This window comes from Pistacia vera, unplaced genomic scaffold, assembly GCF_008641045.1.
Source record: "Pistacia vera cultivar Batoury unplaced genomic scaffold, PisVer_v2 Contig485, whole genome shotgun sequence".
Classification (NCBI taxonomy): domain Eukaryota; kingdom Viridiplantae; phylum Streptophyta; class Magnoliopsida; order Sapindales; family Anacardiaceae; genus Pistacia; species Pistacia vera.
In genome coordinates this window covers 580,134-586,391 of record NW_022196318.1, presented here as the reverse complement: position 1 = coordinate 586,391, position 6,258 = coordinate 580,134, and positions in this window count along the sequence as shown.

Here is a 6,258-nt window from a genome sequence, read left to right as displayed (position 1 = left end):
TCTAAGGACATATATCAATACATATCAATATGATTTACACGATATATAATAAAATACCTATTATTGATCAATGGAGATTATTACAAAGAGTCAATTTTACAATAATTGATTAGCTCTAGGGCACCTACTCTAACAATCTCCCACTTGCACTATAGACAATCATTCATGTATTTAATACCAAACGACCTCAAGTGCTTTTCATGCTTCTGATGCAACAAAGGCTTTGTTAGTGGATCGATGAGATTGTCATCAGTATGCACTTTACTGATATGCACATCTTTCCTCTCAATCGTTTCTCTGATGAGATGGAATCGTCTAAGTAGTTTTCTAGACTTCTGGTGAGATCTTAGCTCCTTAGCTTGAGCTATTGCTCCATTGTTGTCATAATAGACGTCTATTGGATCAAAAATCGTGGAGACCACACCAAGTTCAGTGATGAACTTCCTAATCTAGATTGCCTATTTGGCGACATCGGATAATGCCATATACTCAACCTCCATTGTAAAGTCTACTACAATGTTTTTCTTGGAGCTCTTCCAACTCACTACACCCCCATTGAGACAAAATACAAACCCAAATTGCGAACGATAATCATCTTTGTCTGTTTGGAAACTAGCATAATTGTACCCTCTTATAGTAAGCTCATCTTCCCCTCCATAAACTGAGAACATATCCTTAGTCCTCTTCAAGTACTTAAAAATGTTCTTGACAACCATCTAGTGACGCTCACCTGGATCCACATGATATCTGCTACAAGTGTTTAATGCACATGAGACATCAATTAGAGTACACAACATTGCATACATGATGGATCCAATTGCCGATGCATATGGGATCCTCTTCATCCTATGTCTCTCATCCTCCATTTTAGGACACATATCCTTAGAGAGATAGACACCATGTGACATCGGAAGAAATCCCTTCTTGGATTCTTCCATACTGAATCTCTTCAGTACCTTGTCAATGTATGTGCTCTAACTTAGGCCAAGCAACTTACACAATCTATCACGATAGATCTTTATTATGAGGATGGAAGCTACTTCTCCTAAGTCTTTCATGGAAAAGTACTTGGATAACCAAGTCTTTACTGACTGTAAGTTTGGTATATCATTCCCTATCAGAAGAATGTCATCAACATACAACACCAAGAATGCCACTTTGCTCCCACTCACTTTCTTGTAAACACAGGGTGTTAGAGTGGGTGCCCCAGAGCCAATCAATTATTGTAGAATTGACTCTTTGTAATAATGTTCATTGATCAATAAAAAGACATTTTATTCTATATCTTGTAAATCATTATTGTATGTATTGATATATGTCCTTAGAATGGTAGAACCGTGATGAGGGTATCAAGTATTTCAAATCTTGATAGTGAGAACCCTATGAGCTTATATGGTGGCCATTCTAGAAACGTCCGTAGCCCTAGTATTATTCTAAATTAAGGGCTGATAAGTGCTTGAAAATACACTTTTTATAGGTATCATTTGTTGGAAATTAGGATTAATTCGCATGAATTAACTTAATTGTTTCATAAATGCACTTTTCGGGGTCACAGGTATTTTTGTTGTGTTTTCAAGGAATAAGGCTCAAAAATAATATTCAGATGAGATATGATGTTGGCGAGAGAATTTGTGATGACTGGAAACAAACGGATCGAGAATTGGAGTTGAATTGAAGAAGTTATGGAAGTTGAAGTAAAGAGAAGATTCTAGATTACGTTCCACCTTGAGCATGCCTCAGTGTTTTGAGCATATCTTGAGATTTAGAACTTGAATTAAGACTATTCTTGGACCTTTGGAAAGCGGATTCAAAGGGCTACATTGCATATGTTTACCACCTTTCCAAATTTCATCATTATAGAGTTAAAAAATCACCATGTCTGAAGAATAGTGGAATGATGCCGAAAGAAGACCTGTAGCTACTGTGCCATGGCACACTTTTTCCAGTAGCTACTATGCCATAGCACAGTGCCATGGCACAGTCACGACAACTGGGAACTTTTCTTCCATTTTTGACTAGGAAAATAGGGTTTAAGAGTCCTAAACTAACTAGAATTAAGGAAAACAAAACCCTAACCCTTGTGGGATATAAATAGAAGTCTTTTAGCATTATTTTAGGGGAATTCTTTTAGAGAAAAAAAAAAAAGAGAGAAAAAAGATATTCAAGAACTGAAGAAAAAAGGAGGTTAAAGAAGGCTTGGAGAAGAAGAATTGGAGGAGATCATCATCAACTTCAATAATCCAACCAAGTTTCACTAAGTTTTTCTTCTTCTTTGTTATTATTATTTGTTATGAATAATAAAATGATGTTCTCATATTTATTCATGAAGAACTAATTCTTTTGTGATTGAGGGTGATTTCAAAACCCTAAACATGTCTTGTGTTTAATAAAATCCGCATCTTTTTATCTTTTGATCCCTCTTGGTTATGTGATTATTTCTCTGAAAATAGGGTCTAACTAGATTTTTCTAATTGTTTAAGTGGCCAATTAAATCATTAGGATTAATCTATTAATGCCAATTCAGGTTGTTTAGTACGGAATCGCTTTATCAACCTAAATAACTAGTGGTAAAGTGTATGCCTACATACATGGGGGGTAATCACTCAAGATAACTAAACCGACCATATGAGTTTAGCCTTGGTTCAGTAGGTCTCTCGTAACTTAATGCTTTTATTACTTTGAATCTAGAGATCGTATCCTAGGTTATCTAATAAATAGGGAATTAGGTTATGACCGTGTCTAATCCAACGAATCAGTAAGGAGAGACAGAACTTATCAACGTTTGGTATTTTCTGAGTTGATGTGATTAAGAGGGTAAAAAGTTAAAGAGTGCTTTTATTATATATAATTCATGTCTAGTGGTGGCGAATAAACCTTCAATTCAGTTTCTCTTATTTATCTCTTTCGTGATTGTCTGCTTGTTTTATTTTGTTTGATTTTAGTTTGATAGTTTTTGTTGAGTTTTATAATTCGTGACAAACCCTATTTGAAGTGGATAATTAATTGAGTTCACAAATCCTCTGCGGGAAAGACCCTTACTTGCTCTTTGCTACTACATGACTTTGCATTAGAATTTAGTGAGGTAAAATTAGGTGTTGTATTTGCACGCATCAAGGGCACAGATAATACGGTAAGGCTATCATAGTGTTGAACGACCCTATCGAAAAGCAGTAACTGATCTCACTTGTCAAGGTTGTTTGATGACAACCTAGTGCAGCACATGGGTGCTTGCTATAGGCAAGTTCACTGGACTAACCCACCAGAGGATTCCATATGGATGGTAACCCTAGTGTCTATGGAACAAATCAACTAACGAATGGTGGTGCATGTGATCCTTAGACTTGAGATCACTGATCCACAAATTGTGGAGTAACCTCCTCTTGTGGCACATTACCCCGTCCTTCGTCCAATGTATCTTATGGTACTAGAACTTCATCGAGTTCTACTTTTTCTGCCACTAGTACTTCTTAGAAAAAATTCCTTTTCTAAGAAGACACTAGTACAAGTGACAAAAATTATGTGCTTTCTGGATGGTAGAAATAATATCCTTTGGTCTCCTTAGGATACCCCACAAAAATACATTCGCACGATTTCGGGCCTAACTTGTTCGAAGTCAATTTCTTGACATAAGCTTCACAACCCCAAATCCTTAGATAAGACAAGTTGGGCTTTCGCCTACTCCATAGTCTGTATGGAGTCTTATCTACAAACTTTGACAGCACGTGGTTCAATACATGAGTTACAGTCTCTAAGGCATAACCTTAGAATGATGCAGGTAGATCACTAAAACTCATCATGGACCTAACCATCTCAATAAGGTCCTATTCCTCCTCTTAGACACTCCATTGTGTTGGGGTGTGTACAGAGGAGTGAATTGTGATATTATCCCACATTCCTTGAGGAATTCAGAAAACCTTGAGCTTAAGTATTCACCTCCTCGATCAAACCGAAGAGTTTTAATACTTTTTCCCAACATATTCTATACTTCATTCCTCAATACTTTGAATTTATCAAAGGCTTTAGATTTATGTCTCATAAGATAGACATAACCATATCTATTGAAATCATTAGTAAATGTGATGAAGTATGAATATCCACTGGCTTTAACTGTTAGTGGACCACATACATCATTATGGATGTGCCTAACAGTTCAGTAGCCCTTTCACTTTATCTTGTGAAAGGAGACTTGGTCATCTTGCCTAGAAGGCATGACTCGCATACCTCAAATGATTGAAAGTCAAAAAGGTTAAAACTCTATCCCTTTGAAGTTTTGCAATGCGATTATGATTAACATGACCTAATCTACAATGCCAAAGGTATGTCTCCTTTCAATCACTATGTTTAGCTCTCTTGGTTTCAACATTGAGAATATCTTTATTGTTTCAATCAAGAACATATAACCTGTTATATAACCTTGCAATTCCAAATAGAATACCATTCAAACTAAAGGACAACAATCCATTAGAAATCTCAAAATGATATCCTATATTATCCAAAGCGGATACGGAAATAATATTTCTAGAAATAGAAGGTACGTAATAACAATTATGAAGTTCCAACAACAAGCACGTAGGCAAAGATAAACAGTAAGTTCCTACAGCCAATGCAGCCACATGTGCTCCATTTTCAACTCGTAGGTCCACTTCTCCCTTGGCGAGCGCTCTACTTTGCTATAGTTCTTGGGCATCCATACAAATGTGAGTACCACATCCTATGTCAATAACCCAAGATGTTGAAGGAGAGAAGTTAATCTCAATCATGAACATACCTGAAGTCAAAGCCCCTGACTTCTTATTGCTAGCGAGGAAAGCCTTGCAGTGCTTCCTCCAATGGTCGGGCTTGCCATAATAGAAGCAAATTACTTCCCCACCCTTCCCAATGCCACTCTCAGGCCTAAGAGCATCTTGTCCTTTGGGTTTGGACTTGGGTTTGTCCTTTGGGTTTGTCCTTGGGCTTTCCCTTGCCCTTACCCTTCCCTTTACTGGTAGTAACCAATAAAACAAGCTTGGACCTTTTCATGTCCTACTCTATGGTCCTCAGCATGTTCAAAAGCTCTGATAGGGATTTCATCATTGTGTTCATGTTGAAGTTCATTATGAACGGTGCAAAAGAATCGGGTAAGGATTGCATAATTGAATCCACTTGTAATTTTGCATCCAACCCAAAACCCAAAGTCTAAAGCCTCTCCATTGGCTCGATCATTTTGAGCACATGAGGGCCAACTTTGGCTCCCTTAGTCATGTAACTCCTAAATAGCGCACTCAAAACCTTGTACCTCTCATGTCGAGCATTTCCTCTAAAAATGTCTTTGAGGTGTAGAATAATGGTAGCAGCATCCATATTCTCACGCTGCTTTTGCAGTTCAAGTGTCATCGATACTAACATAAGGCATTGAACACCATTAGCATCATTAATGAACTTTTGATAAGTATCCTTCACTTCCTAAGTGGCATCAGGATTAGGCTTAGCCATATATGGCTTTTCAAGGATATATAATTTCCTTTTGGACTTTAGTATAATCCAAAGATTATGACATTTGTCCGAGAAACTGCATCCATCCAGCCTGTACTTTTCTCGATTATTGGTTGCAGGTTCATAATGCTCATTTTGGTGAATCTACAATTGCATAAAAGTAAAAGTCATTATAAGGTTCGTTATTGTTTAATATGGTCTTTTATTAAAATGCTCCCACTATTTTCCTCAAGTCAATAGCCTCCACTATTAACTTAAGAAAGCCCGTTGACTTTCTTAGTGGACTGAGATCCCATCTAACCCATTTCAAACCTTCGCTTTGGTGAACAAGCCAAAATGGGTTGATTAGGTAGGCCAACAAACTTAATCCACACTAGTTGATAGCTCCCACTATCAACCTCAAATGTGAAGCAAGCCAATCACACAATCCAACGACCTAGCCATTGTCCTCAAGTGTGATTCTCAGTATCAGTAGAGTGGACACTACATGTCGCCACGTAGACACGATATGTGTACTTCTCTACTATGCCTATGACATGCTTATCAACCTTCGCTTTGGTGAACAACCAAAATACTTCATTTTAAGTCGACCTATCACTATTAAGGAAAACTCTAATAAACTTTAATCTCCCACTGGTAGAAGTGTACCCTTCGCTTTGGCGAACAAGGTTCTGACAAATAGTGGTTTGATGAAACCCATGTTGATGGAAGGCTTACATATGACTTAATATACTTTATTTGAGGGTTTTTATTTTATGTCTCACCAGTTTATTATCTTTGTTAGAA